Consider the following 14,722-nt stretch of genomic DNA (forward strand, 5'->3'; position numbering starts at 1 on the left):
CTTACTGTCTGCAGGGAGTCCTGAGATTTGGAGGGTGATGGGGGCTGTAGTATAGGGGTCCAGGGGCAGGTATGAGGGCCTCTCAGCCGAACTCTGGGGGAGAGGCAGGAGGGATTCCTCAGAACCAGCAAAGCGATAGAGAGGGTTAATCCAGGACAGGAGGGGAGTGTCGGAAGCAGAGGGAACACACAGCAGCTGGGAAGTGGTGGAAAGCAGGAACTTGAACCAACTCACAAGTATGCATGCTAAGTTGCTTCAAGTGTATCTGACTCTATGTGACCCCATGGACTGTAACCCACCAGTCTCCTCTGCCTATGGGGATTCTTTGGACAAGAATACTGGAGTAGGCTGCCATTTCCTTTTCAAGGGGATCTTCCTGACTCAGGGATCGAACCCACGTCTCTTGTCTACTGCATCGGCAGACAGGGAAGTCTGGGAAGCGCTGCCTGGGAAGCCCTTGAACCAGCTCACCTGGGCTCAAATCCTGACCCCAGAGTACACTTAGACTTGACTGGCAAGAAGCCCCGACCCACGTGGCATTCGCCTTGAACCTGTGGGTCCCTTATTAACTTCCTTTAAATTCTTGATTCTGTACTCTCTGCAAAATGCTTCACCATGTAGTGATCATGTGAAATTCCCCCTACATGTCGGGAAAGTTTAGCTGGGGAAGACAGCAACTAGCAGACACCTCCAGGGAGCCACGCTCATGCAGCAAAGAGGGTGGGGGCTGCCTGCAGGGGGATCAGCATGGGGGGCCACTGTGACACATCTCCTTCCCACCCTCAAGCCGGAATGCCTTCTTCACCCAGACACACAGAGGAGCACTTGCTTTTATTTTGTGTGTTCATTCACTCAGTCGTGTCCAGCTCTTTGTGACCCTATGAACTGTAGCCTGCCAGGCTCCTCTGTCCATGGGATTCTCCAGGCAAGAATACGGTACTGGGTTGCCATTTCCTACTCCAGGGAGATTTATTTTAAAAATAAGCCAAAAAGGATGTAGCTCCCAAATTGAGATTTAATATGTACACACACACACACACACACACACACACACACACACACACACAGAGTTCTGAGGTAGGAGAATAGTGTTTGCAGTAATTTTGTGTGCATGAATGTAAAACCTCACGTGCTCCTTTGCCTTCCTGCTGCTGTGTTAGTCGCTTAGACATTTCCGACTCTTTGCGACCCCATGGACTGTAGCCCACCAGGCTCCTCTGTCCATGGGATTTCGCAGGCAAGGATACTGGAGTGGGTAGCCATTGCCTTCTCCAGGAGATCTTCTTGACCCAGGAATCGAACTCAGATCCCCAGGCAGATTCTTTACCGTCTGAGCTGAGTACAAAAGAACAAATTGTGTTACAGCGCTGCGGTGACCCCAGCTGAATAGATGTTAAGCAGTGATGGTCTCTGCCCCCTTTTCCTGTCCCCCTGCCTCCTCCCCCTGCCTCCTCCCCCTGCACCCCCATCCCAAGCCTCCTCCAGGCTTTCTCTTCCTCATTGTCTTCCTCCTTCCAGTTCGGCGCTGGCTGATGACTCTGATGTCTACTTAATTTTTCTTGGAGATGGGTGAAGAACAAGAGCGAAGTTGCCCTTCCACGCTGACAGAGAGGCTTTTCGCCTCCGATTTCACCTCTCACGTCCCCTGGTTCAACCTCCGGGCACAGACAACCCCCCACCCCCTACCCCTTGCAAAGTGAAAATCCCCTGGGCACCCTCAACTTTGCCTTGATTCTGCTCGCAGAAGCTGCCAAGCTCTCTTATTATTCCAGAAATGGATTTTCTTTCAAGCTCCACTGTCAGTTTCTTTCAGGCAGATCAGGCGATTTATGGATGCTTAAGGAAATGTGTGCCTTCAGTGACCCAGAACGGAAGACACACAGGAGTCCTGGCTCTGGTGGCAGGAGGGTGGGGGGCGGCAGCACCCTCACCGGGCTTCCCTCACAGCCCACCCCCTCCGGGAGACCCCAGGCACAGCATGCATTCTCTCTCCCTGCAGACCCCACACTGTCTACCCACCAAAGCCCCAGCTTCTGACCCCCGCTGTCCTTGGAGAGTCTGGAAACAAGAGACTCTCATAGCAGATGAGGGTTGTTTCCAGGTCAGGAGAGTCATTTCCTTTCCACTCCAGAGAGCACTCAGCGTTTCAGCTCCAGAATCCTGGGCCATGTTCCTTCCTCTTGAGCTTTCCTCTGATCCTTCTGAAATGAGGCAACACCGTTTCTCCCCTAATTAAGCAAAGAGAGGCTTTCATTTTCAGACTTGTGGTGCATTTGACTTGGAGGGAAGTATTTGGGGGTTTGGCAAGGGGGAGATAAATTCACTTTCGTCAAGCACTCACTGCCTGCCTCTGGATGCAGTGTGCCCAGATTATTCTCAAAGTACGACGACACATGCGGGTGAGCAGCCGCCTTTAAGCCTCTCTGGGCTTAGGGCTCCTCATTAGAGGGAGGAGAAGTTGAGCTTCATTGCTCCCCAGGCCTTCCGCTCTCTGAAACACCAGCCTTCGCAGCTCCCTGGGTAGTTGAGCAGAGCTTGGCTTTGGCCAGAAGGCTGATGGATTTTCTCTTCTGGGTCATTTCGATGGCTTTGAGCTTACTTCTGTAAATGTGTCTGGGACGAGGGGGTGGATATGAACTGAGGAGTGCTGGCAATGATCTTCCCTTTCACCAGCCGCCCAGGCTTCAGAGGCTTCCTCAGGCCACCTCTTGTAGGAATGCTTATGGTTGACAGGACTGCGAGCGGATGGACACAGGCAGGCTAGTGGAAGGGGGAGGGGGGCCCGATGTGAGGGAGTGTTTACAGAGTGTGGAGAGACTGGGGTCCTGGCCTGTGTTTATGTGCTTGTGTGTATGGATGTGTGTGTAGCATGTGAATGCATGTGAATGCATGGGTGTATGTGTGCATGTGCCTATGTGAGTGTGCTTGTGTCTATGTCTGCACATGTGTGTGCATGTATGTGTGTGCACGTGTGTATGTGTGTGCATGTGTGCCTGTATGTGTGCACCGTGTGCACATGCATGCATGCAATGTGCACATGTGTGTGGACACGCATTCATATGTGTGTATGCGTGAGCATGTGTGAGGGCACATGCATGTGGGAACATGCATCCACACGTGTGCACACATGTATGTGTGAACATGTGTATGTGCACGCATGTATACACATGTGTATACATTCATGCATGTGTGGACATGTGTGCATACATATGTATACTTGTAGATATGTGTGCCCGTGCATGTGTGTGCATGTGTGTGAGCGCACATGTGTTCGTGTGTGTGTGCATGTGTGTGCATGTGTGTGAGCGTATGTGTGTGCATGTGTGTGAACACACATGTGTTTGTGTGTGTGCGTGTGTGTGTGCGTGCACACACAAACCATCTGGCACGCTCCTTGTTTTCCTCTGTCCCACTTGTCCTCTGCAGTGGCTGCCTCCAGACACACTCTCCTGGAACCTCTGGCTCCCCCTTGACTCCATCTCTTTTGCCCTTTGTCAATAACCTCACTTCCTCCTCCCAGCCCCGTTCCCATGGGCTCACTCGGCCACCTTCTCCCAGGTTTGCGGACACCCCGACCCCGCCGAGGGGCCTTCCTGCTGCGCTTTGTCTTCTCCGAATCAGCTCCGTCCTCCTGCGCTTTGGACCCCATCCCATGCTTGTGCTTCTCAGGAACCTTCTAGGGCTGGTTCCTCTTCCTCCTCACTTTCCTTTTACCACTTCTCTTCTCAAGGGGCTTCTCCCCACTGGAATTGTTTCTGCTTGTTTCCATGTTTCCCGTCCTCAGAATCGAACGCCGCTGCCCTCCATCTTCCGCAGCCCTTCTGTCTCCTCCCTCTCACTGCCTGAAACCTCACAGAGGTGCCGGGACGCTCGGCCTCCGTTTCCCCCCCTCTCCCACGTGACTGAGTCTCCTCCAGCCGGCTCCATGCCCCTCCTCTTGGGTGGACCACCAGTGGGCTCTAGTCTTCCATCCGCAGGCGTTTGCTGGTCTTCCTGTGACCTCTTTCCTGCAGGCTTTCTGGAGCCCCAGTCCGGGCTTCTCCCTGACTCGATCAGCACCCTCTTAGCTGCCTTTGAAACCTGCGCTGCTCTGCTCATCTGTCCACGCTGGCTTTCCCAGGCTCCCTCTTTGGCTCTCTCCTCCTGTACTTGGGTCCCCTCCTTCACACCCCAGCTTCAGTAAGCATCCAGATTTTGTCAGTTCCCAGGCGTATGGCTCCAGCCTGTATTTCCCACCTGAGCTCATACCTGTTCATCCCACTGCCTAGCTAGCATTTCTCCTTACCTTCACTAATATTTCCTGTGATTGTGCCAGACAGAAATTCTAGCGTCATCACTGATGATCTATTTACTCCCGAGTCATAGCCTGTCCTTTGTACCCCCTAAGTATCTGGAGTCTAACCATGTCCCTTCTTCTCCACTTAAATCTGACTTCCCACTTTACCATTCTCATCCAAGCCACTGTTTTCTCTGCCTGAACCACAGTCATAGATTCTGATGACCTGATCATCTCCTCTAAATTCTTCTCTGCATTGACACCAAAGTGATCTCTTCAGAATGAAAACCTGCTCATGTGATGCTCTTGTTCAAAACCCTCATATAGCACCCCGTTGCTCTTGGGATAATGACCCAGGTTGTTAGCAGGGCCGGCAAAGCTCAGCCTGCTCTGGTCCCGTTTATCTTTATAGAGCATCCTCTGAAACATGCTGCCCTCTCCCTGAACTCTGAACCTCTCAAATCCTCAGATGGCACTATTTTTTTTTTAATTTATTGGAGAATAATTGCTTTCCAGTGTTGTGTTATTTTCTGCTGTGCAACAAAGTGAACCAGCTTATGTATACACACATCCCCTCTCTTTCAGATTTCCTTCCCATTTGGGTCACCACAGAGCAAAGAGTAGAGTTCCCTATACGTGCAGTAGGGTCTCATTAGAGACCCTATGTATATAGTTTATACATAGTAGAGTGTACATGTCAATCCCTTATCCCCGCCTTTCCATCCTCGGTGTTCATACATTTGTTCTTTATATCTGTGCCTCTATTTCTGCTTTGCAGATAGGTTCATCTGTAGCATTTTTCTAGAGGAAAGAAGGGTGCAATTAATGATCATTCTGTAGCAACTGGCTTGCAAGAGACAACAGTCTTGGGAAAACTGTACTATTCACCCACTCATGGGGGATATTCGCCCTCTGACTCTGGGGCCTTTGCTTGTTCTGTCTCATCTGTCCAGGAGTCTCTTTCTTGCCACATCACGCTTTTGTAGCATCCACTATGATATGTCTCTGTGGTGGCACTGAGCCTTCCTCGAAGGGTCTTCAATACTATCACCAATGTGATCCTGAATGTATGCTTATCTTCCTGGCTAAAAGTGTAAGCTCCCTGCAGTCAGGAACCATGTCCAGGTTTGCTCCCAGATGTATATCCAGCAAGCAGCTCAATGCCTGACATATAATTGCTAAGTGATGTCCAGCGTGTGAGCGAATGGATAAATCAGGTAATTTCTGGGAGACAGCAATGGATACATTGGTTTCTCATGAGTCTGAACATTTGCCTCTGTTTATATTTGTTCAAGAATTTTCGTATGAGGAACAGCCTGGGAGATAGATTTCTCCCTTTAGAACAAAGAACAGACCTACTAACACTCCATATAATAAAGATAATATCTTCCTCTGGAAAGAAAAATGGCAGGCATGCTCACTGCGCCTTAGAAAAGCCTCAGGTTCTCTAAGATCTTCTTCTGTAATGTGGTTGATCAAGTGTGCAGGTATCACTTGGCTCTTTTTCACGTTGCCTTGTGGGAATCAGGGCTCAGGTAACCAAAGCAACAGATGCAGATACCCTGGTTACTGCTGTGAGTGATGGAGTCTCATCTCTGATGCAGGAGTACTGGGTCTTCTGTCAGCATCCACGTCAGCTACATGTTGAGAAAAACTTCAGACTTTTCCCTGGGCCTGACATTAACTAGAGTCTCAGGTGGTACAGTGGTAAAGAATCTGCCTGCCAGTGCAGGAGATGCAGGAGACACAGGTTTGATCCCTGGGTTGGGAAGATTCCCTGGAGTATGAAACGGCAACCCACTCCAGTATTCTTGCCTGTGAAATCCTGGGGACAGAGGATCCTGACAGGCTGCAGTCCATGGGGTTGCAAAAGAGTTGGATCCAACTGAGCATATCCTGTTCTAGGCATAATGAACATGAAAAGCAATTCTATTTTATCCATTTTGCATGTTTCTTGGATTTCATTACCAAGATGTGAAGAAATGAAATGTGAATGTTTTGAGGACCATCCCTTTATTCCTTCTACACAAATAATATCCTTGCAATACCCTCTGAGCCGACAAAGGTCCGTATAGTCAAAGCTATGGTTTTTCCAGTAGTCATGTATGGATGTGAGAGTTAGACTATAAAGAAAGCTGAGCACTGAAGAACTGATGCTTTTGAACTGTGTTGTTGGAAAAGACTCTTGAGAATCCCTTGAACTGCAAGGAGATCCAACCAGTCCATCCTAAAGGAAATCAATCCTGGCTATTCATTGGAAGGACTGATGCTGAAGCTGAAACTCCAATATTTTGGCCACCTGTTGCAAAGAACTGACTCACTGGAAAAGATCCTGATGCTGGGAAAGATTGAAGGCAGGAGAAGAGGACAACAGAGGATGAGATGGTTGGATGGCATCACCGACTCAATGGACATGAGTTTGAGTAAACTCTGGGAGTTGCTGATGGACAGGGAGGCCTGGCATATTGCAGTCCATGGGGTTGCAAAGATTTGGACACAACCGATTGACTGAAATGAACTGAACTGAGACCCTCTGAAGCCAGCAATAGTTTTTATCTCTTTCTTGCATGTTCTCTTTTTCTCTTCTAATTTTTCAATTTTTTCCCTCCTAGCTCTTTAGTCTCTATTCTCTTCCAAATGGTTAAACTAATTTCTCCCACACTGCTACCCAGATTTTATAGAGGACTCTGAAACAGGACATACAGTCAGAGTTTAGTAAAGCATCAAAGAAAAAGCTCTGGGCCAGAAGTTAGGAGACAGCTTTTACATTCATTAGGAGTAATTAGTTATGGACAACTGGGCAGGTTGCAAAACTTATTTCCTCATCTGAACGCCCTCCCTCACTCAACAAGTCACTAATTGAATTATTTGCAATAAATGACTTTGTTGCTGCCTTCAGAGGACTCGCCCTCCAATGAGGGAGGCAGACAAGAGAACTCAAGATCCTCACATGGTGTGACATCAGAGGAAATCCTGGAAAGCCACTGCAGAACCCTGGGATGGGCAGAGGAAGGTGATTTGTCAGAGTGAGCCGGGGCCTGAGCCCAGTCTGGTTGGGTGACTGGCCGGGAAGAAGGCCAGGACAGGGGTTTTAGTCAAAGGAAGTGGTCTCTACAATTTCTGCTGAGTCTTTCCTTACCATCCTTGCTTGGCAGGCTCTGCCTCTATAATCAAGCCCCTAGTGCTGGCCTCCCTCCCAAGGGAGAAACTTTCTCACCCCTAGGGCCATGGCAAGCATACCTCGTGGACAGCAGTGTGCGGTCACTGTGAAGGGCCCAGCCCCCCTCCGCCGTAGCCTACTGTTTGGACCCAGCTTCTTGTCCGCCTAAAGGGGATCCTATTAGCATCCCCCACGGGGTGGTTGTGCTTCATTAATGGCTCAGCCTGTAAAGAATTCGCCTGCAATACAGGAAATGCAGGTTCGATCCCTGGTCTGGGAAGATGCTCTGGAGGTGGAAATGGCAACCCACTCCAATATTCTTGCCATGAACCGAAGAGACTGGTGGGATACAGTTCATGGGGTCAAGAAAGAGTTGGACATGACCGAGAGACAGCACGCACACAACAGGAGGTTGTGGGACATGAGGGCTTGACACAGACCTTGGTGAAAGGCGAGCATCCAAGTGCCTGCATCCAGATGGGGGATGGGAAACTTGGAAATTATTCATGGCCTCCAGTCCCATCACTTCATGGCAAATAGAAGAAGGAATAGTAGAAGCAGTGACAGATTTCCTTTTCTTGGGCTCCAAAAATCACTGTAGATGGTGACTGCAGCTATGAAATTAAAAGGCACTAGCTCCTTCCAAGGAAAGATAGGACAAACCCAGAGAGCATATTGAAAAGCACAAATATCACTTTGCCAACAGAGGTCTGTATAGTCATAGCTAAGGTTTTTCCAGTATTCATATATGGATGTGAGATTTGGACCATAAAGAAGACTGAGCACCGAAGAACTGATGCCTTCTAATTGTATTGTTGGAGAAGACTCTTGAGAGTCCCTTGGACAGCAAGGAGATCAAACCAGTCAATTGTAAAGAAAATTCAGGGTTCTGAATATTCATTGGAAGGACTGATGCTGAAGTTGAAGCTCCAATATTTGGCCACCTGATGCAAAGAGCTGACTCATTGGAAAAGACCCTGATGCTGGGAAAAATAGAGGGCAGGAAAAGAAGGGGTGACAGAGGATGAGGTGGTCAGATAGCATCACTGACTCAAGGGACATGAATTTGAGCAAACTCTGGGAGATAGTGGAGGACAGAGGAGCCTGGCATGCTGCAGTCCGCGGGATTGCAAAGAGTTGGACAGGACTTAGCCACTGAACAAAAACAACAACTTTCTTTTTTGCCTCTTTGAGAACACAAGCATTTCCCCAGTTGGCCCAGCATTTCCATCTGCCTGGGGTGGAGGAGGGAGCCCAGATCAGAAACATATCAGCATACTGCAGGGAGGCAGAGATAATTCCCAGTTTCCAACATGCATAATAGGATTAGGCAGTAAGCAGTTAGCCTTGAAGGCAGAATACTGTAGAGGTGGAATTTACAAACTCTATTATTCTCCTGCTTTGAGTCTTCTCCCACCACAGTCTTTAGAAGGAAAACGAGAGTGATTCAGGGCATCTGGTGAGAATATACAAGACTGTCAGGATTATTTATATCTATGAGAGTCAATAGAAAGAGTTTAACAGCCTCAGTCACCTGGCATTGGCTGGCCTGCCAGGAGCCAGCAAGGAGACAGAGCCATGTTGGCCCCAAATAGTTCCCATTCCTTCTGTCCTTCAAACAAGCATATGCTTGGAAAACGACTGTCATGAAAATATCCATATCTTATCAGGTAGAAAAAAATTACTATTTCTAATTCATTTCAGAGAGGTACAAACAATCTCAAGAATTTGGAAAAATCACAAAAGATTTTAAATAAATCTTGGAGTGCCTTCAGTGATTGAGCCTGAAAACAGGTCCTTTGATTTACATTTTTTAAAGAAAAGTGTGCTATTTTAAAATTAGCTTTATTTCAGTCTCATAGAAATGGTATTATGCTTCCAAGGGGTTGGCACACAGCTAGATGTGGTTGATGGAAGGGTAAAAGCTTGCAAATCATTCTTTGGTGGGGGTTACTGAGTTCTTTAGTTTTCTTTGCTCTTAAGTGATGCTTACGTGTTGGTTGTGAACATGGAAACAGAGTCAGGATTTGCTCCAGGGCTGAGCACTGGGAGTTGTGTGGCAAAGATGCCAGTATTGCAAATAATCTCTTTCCTCCCTTTTCTGCAGAGGAAGATGATGTGGAAGAGGGCATGGCAACCCACTCTGGTATTCTTGCCTGGAGAATCCCATGGACGGAGGAGCCCGGTAGGCTACAGTCCATGGGGTCGCAAAAAGTCAGACACAACTGACAGACTTTACTTTCTTTCACTTTCTCTTTGGAACTCTCCATTAAAGGGTTTCCCTCCAGCACACCCCACTGTCAACACACACAGAATTGTCATCCTGGAGATAGCCTTTATCTCAAAACTTTGGAACATTAAACCCCTGGTTCCTGCAACTCAACTTGGCAAAGATTATTATCACTATCTCTCTAACTATTCTCCTAATTAGTGGGTTGTATTTCCTGGCCTTCTTTGCAATAGGTGCGTTTATAACTTATTTTTGGCCAGTGAGATACAAACAATAACATATGCTAACTTTGGAAAGTGTCCTTAAAGAGAAGAGGCTCACCCTTTTCTGTCTTTGTCTTCATCAGTCTGCATGTAATAGAATGTGATGGCTGGAGCTTCAGCAGGCATTTTGGCTCATAATGACAAGGATGTTTTGAAGAGGTCTAAGCCCCTAATAATTACAGCACCACAAACCAAGCACCAGTCTGTTCAGTGTCATATTTTAATTTTTCAGTGTGAGAAGTATACTTTCATCTGGCATTCAATTTGGTATTAAACTTTTGGTCACATGAGGTTGAAGCTGATTCAAACTGATCTTTTTGCTCAGTTAATTCCTTTGTTTTGGTGAAGCACATCCTCTTAGCCGTGGCTTGGTCAGAAAATAGAAGCAATTCATATTCAGGTATGAAGACTTTTAATATAGTAAAGAAACTATTAGATCATTACTTCACAACTTTTATGAAAATTAATTCCAAATGGATTAAGTAATTAAGTATAAAAAAGGAAATCTAACACATAGGTAAACATTGATGTGATTATAAGCAGGAGGAAGACCTTCTAAAGATGACACTAGTAGAAATCACGTTGAGTGGGTTTAAAATAAAAATAGGAAATGAAAAGTAAAATCATTTGTAATACATGAAACACAAAAATAAAATAAAATAATAAATAAGAATGAATAGTAAACATTAAAACTCAGAGTTGCTCAACAGAGTTCTTTCCTTTCACCACGATTTCTCAGCCTTGGAGCTATTGACATTTTGGACTTGGATTCTCTGTTATGGGAATCTGTCCTGTGTCTTGTAGGGTGTTCAACAGAATTTTTTGCTTTTATCCACTAGATGCCCACTACAACCTCTCCCCTAGTTGTTGACAACTAAAAATGTCTCCAGATGTTGTAAAATGCCCTGGGGATAGGGGGGCAAGCTGACCCCCAACTGAGAACCACTTGAGTGTTCATCAGAATCCCCTGGAGGATTTGTGGAACACTGATGGCTGGTTCTTCTCTCTAGGGTGGCTGATATAGTAGGTCTGGGTTGGGGTTTGAGAATTTACATTTTCAGTAAGTTGCCATGTGATGCTGAAACTGCTGGCTCAGAGAACATCCTTTGAGAACTTCTGATATCTGCCACTTTGCTTGCAAATAAACATGCTATCCTCTACAAAATAAAAGTAACAGTAATATTGACATTTTCAGAACATGGAAAAAGACAGTGGAGTTCAGGAGTTTAGAAACCAGGCTATTATGAGAAATTGGAAGACAGCTGCAAAATTTGTGGTTTATGGATTGGATGAAGATATGGTTTATGCTTGGTCTTCCCATGTGGTGCTAGTGGTAAAGAACCCACCTGCCAAAGCAGGAGATGTAAAAGACATGGGTTCGATCCCTGGGTCAGGAAGATCCCCTGGAGTGGAGCATGGCAATGCACTCCAATATTCTTGCTTGGAGAATCCCGTGGACAGAGAAGCCTGGTGAGCTATAGCCCATGGGGTCACAAGCAGCTGAACATGATTGAGGCAACTTAGCATGTACACACATGGTTTATGTTTGCTCTAAATTTAGTGATTTTTCTCAAATAATATTACTGTGAGGATGGCCACATGAAAAGAAATTGTCTCAAGAGAAATGATAAAGGCAATAGCAATGAATCTTATTAGCCTATGATGGATGTCATACATCTTTATTCAAATTTTTTTCCAAATTGCTCATTAAGCTTCTGATGATAAGTTTTATATAAATTTCCAGAGGCCACATAAGAAAAGTTACACTCTACTCTTCCCTTAGTGACACAGAACTTTTAATACCTTAACTAAATAATTTTTTCTGGAACAGCAGGAGACTGCTGAAATTATCCCTGTGTACATTTCTGCCAATCAGGAAAAGAATAATGAAAGAAAACGTTACTCTAACTTCAGTGGTTGGCTTCTATTTAATCTTCTAGGACCAGACATGATGTAACTCTGCAGAGACATCTTTAGTAGTAATCGCTCTTTAGCACTAATCAGTGGCTGCCCTACATGCCCGGTGTCAATGTTTATTGTAACCAAATGAATCTGAGAAATAAAATGATTTATCCTCTGCACCAGCAGGCGACAAACAAAATCAATAGCCCTGTGCTGGCAACGTTATTTTATTGTTGTCTCCCTAATCTCCTCTACTCTTTTGCAATTACTTTTATTATCACTGCTCATTTAATGAGACCCTGGAGTTTGGAGCCAGATGGTGCAGTTAGTTAAATCTGGAAGGCCATAATAGAGTTGAGTTCAAACCAGGTTAAGAGTAACAGAATCACAAACCTTAGCAGTCATCATCTCATAGGGCATTGTTTTGTGTACATTTTATGCACCAGAAATCAGTGCAGGCTTCAAACAGAAAGACTGGGATTGAGGTTCAGAGAGACCAAGGGTGCTCACTCACTCATTCATTCATTTACATATTTGTTCAACAAATATTTAATCATGTTCTTATTTGGGTGCTGCACTTTGACATCAACAAGACAGGCATGGATCCTGCCCTATGGAACTTAGAGTCTACCATGAAAGTGAAAGTCGCTTAGTAGTGACTGACTCTTTGCGAATCCATGGACTGTAGTCCATGGAATTCTCCAGGCCAGGATACTGGAGAGAGTAGCCCTTCCCTTCCCGAAGGGATCTTCCCAAGCCAGGGATAGAGCCCAGGTCTCCTGCATTGCGGGCAGATTCTTTACCAGCTGAGCCACAGGGGAAGCACATGAATAGTGGTGCTGGTAGTCTATCCCTTCTCCAGCAGATCTTTCCAACCCAGGAATTGAACTGGGGTGTACTGCATTGTGGGCAGATTTTTCACCAACTGAGCTATCAGGGAAGCTCATAGTCTACTACAGGAGAAAGAAAATATCAAACAAACAAGCAAAATCACTACCCCTTGTGTTAAGTGCTAGGAGGGAAGAAGCAGAGGGCTGACGTAGGGGGAAAGTGTGATGTTCAGGTGGGTGGTTAGAGAAGCTCTCCGGGAAGGCGCTATTTAAGCTGAAACCCGAATGATGGGAAGATGTGCAGGTGAGGAAGCAAGAGAAATGTCCATGTCCTGTTGGAAGGAATGGCACAAGCAAGGGTCAAGGAATGGAAGTCGCTTGTCTTGGAGGAAATTCAAGGATACCTGTGTGGCTGGAGCCTAGTGCAGGAAGGAGCACAGCCCAACATGAGGCCAGGAGCTGGGGTACCCAAGGATGATGTGTGTGTGGGGAGGGTGGGCGGCAATGGGGATTTAGGCACTGGGATTTTCCAGGGATTTTAGACACAGGCTTTGTGCCAATGTGTTGATGAATAAGACTTATAGGAAGAACACCTTTTGGGTGAGAGCATTAAATATTCATGATCCAGACTGTAGGTAAAGTCAGAAGCATGAGTTTAACCCTTTGTGCAGAGGGCAGGGAAAGCAGAGGCAACATTTTGATTAATAAAGTTGCCTTGTGTAGTAGCAACAATTAAAATTTTGTATTGCTGCACTTTTCCCCTTTAAGGCACATCTTTCGTGTTGAATCTACCCAGCATCTCTTCTTCCCTGTCCCCCCACCTCTTTTCCTCCTCTGTGTTGGTAACAAGGCCTGACCTGACTCTGGCAAACATCACCTCCCCACATCAGTCACATCCTTAGAAAATGGCTGCAGCCTTCTCCCCATGGTTTCCTGTCTGCTCTTTTTCCTCCCGTTCTGAGTCTCCATCTCTCCTGTTGGGATACTTCTGCATCTGTCAACCAAAGCAACACACGACCACCTGGGAACCAAAGTCAGGAAGACTGAGCAAATTGCAAAGACCCCAGTATCTCCAAGAACTCTCATAGCAATTTATGCTTGTTGGCACTGAGCTAGATGATTCATTTATTTAGATGTTCTCTGGACCTCATGCCTTTTACATAGCAGATTCTAAAAAATATTTATTGAATTAAATTCTTGCCAACAGTTCCTATTTATCAAGCAATTAATTTGATAAGCATTCTCCCTAGAGTTTGTTATTTAATTTTTATCTGATGATTAATTTTACATGTCACCTTGGCCATGATGCCCAGATATTTTGTCAAGCATTATTATGGATGTTTCTGTGATAATTTTTAGTGAGATTAACTCTTAAATCAGTGGACTCTGAAGAAGACAGATTACTCTTGTATTGTGTGTGGGCCTCATTCAATCAATTGAAGGCCTGAATAAACAAAGACTGATCTCCCCATGAGCAGGAAGGAATTGTGGCAATAGATGGCTTTTGGAGTCGAGCTGTAACTTTCCTAGGTCTTTAGCCTGCCACCTATCCTGCAGATTTTGAACTTGCAACACTCCCACCATTGCATGAGTCAACTCCTTAAAATAAATCTCTCTCTGTGCCTTCCTAAATAATAACATGCCTTTACATCTAAACATTTATGCCCATTTTACGGATGAAGAAGTTCAGGTTCAGAGGTGCCGAGTACCATGCCCGAGCATACATGTCTGACAAGCATGGAACCAGGATTCCGGTCCAGGTGTTTCTGGGCCCCAGAACAGTACAGCTTCTAAAGCATGAATTCAAGGACTGAGAATACCATGAATTACAAGTAACACAACCTGTATTTACTGTAAAGGGTCTCTTCTTTTTAACGATTCACAAACTACCTTGGAATCTTATAGTGCATGAAACTCATCAGCATGCAAATACCTTGTCATCCAGGTGAGATGTGAAAACAACCATTAGCAGAGAAGTTTGGTGGACATGAAGGCACATCACTGCTTTTTATTGCACGTGAACTTGCTCGGCATATTTAAATTCTGCAGGTTAAATTCTCT

Source organism: Muntiacus reevesi, chromosome 1 (assembly GCF_963930625.1).
Source record: "Muntiacus reevesi chromosome 1, mMunRee1.1, whole genome shotgun sequence".
NCBI classification, from domain to species: Eukaryota; Metazoa; Chordata; class Mammalia; order Artiodactyla; family Cervidae; genus Muntiacus; species Muntiacus reevesi.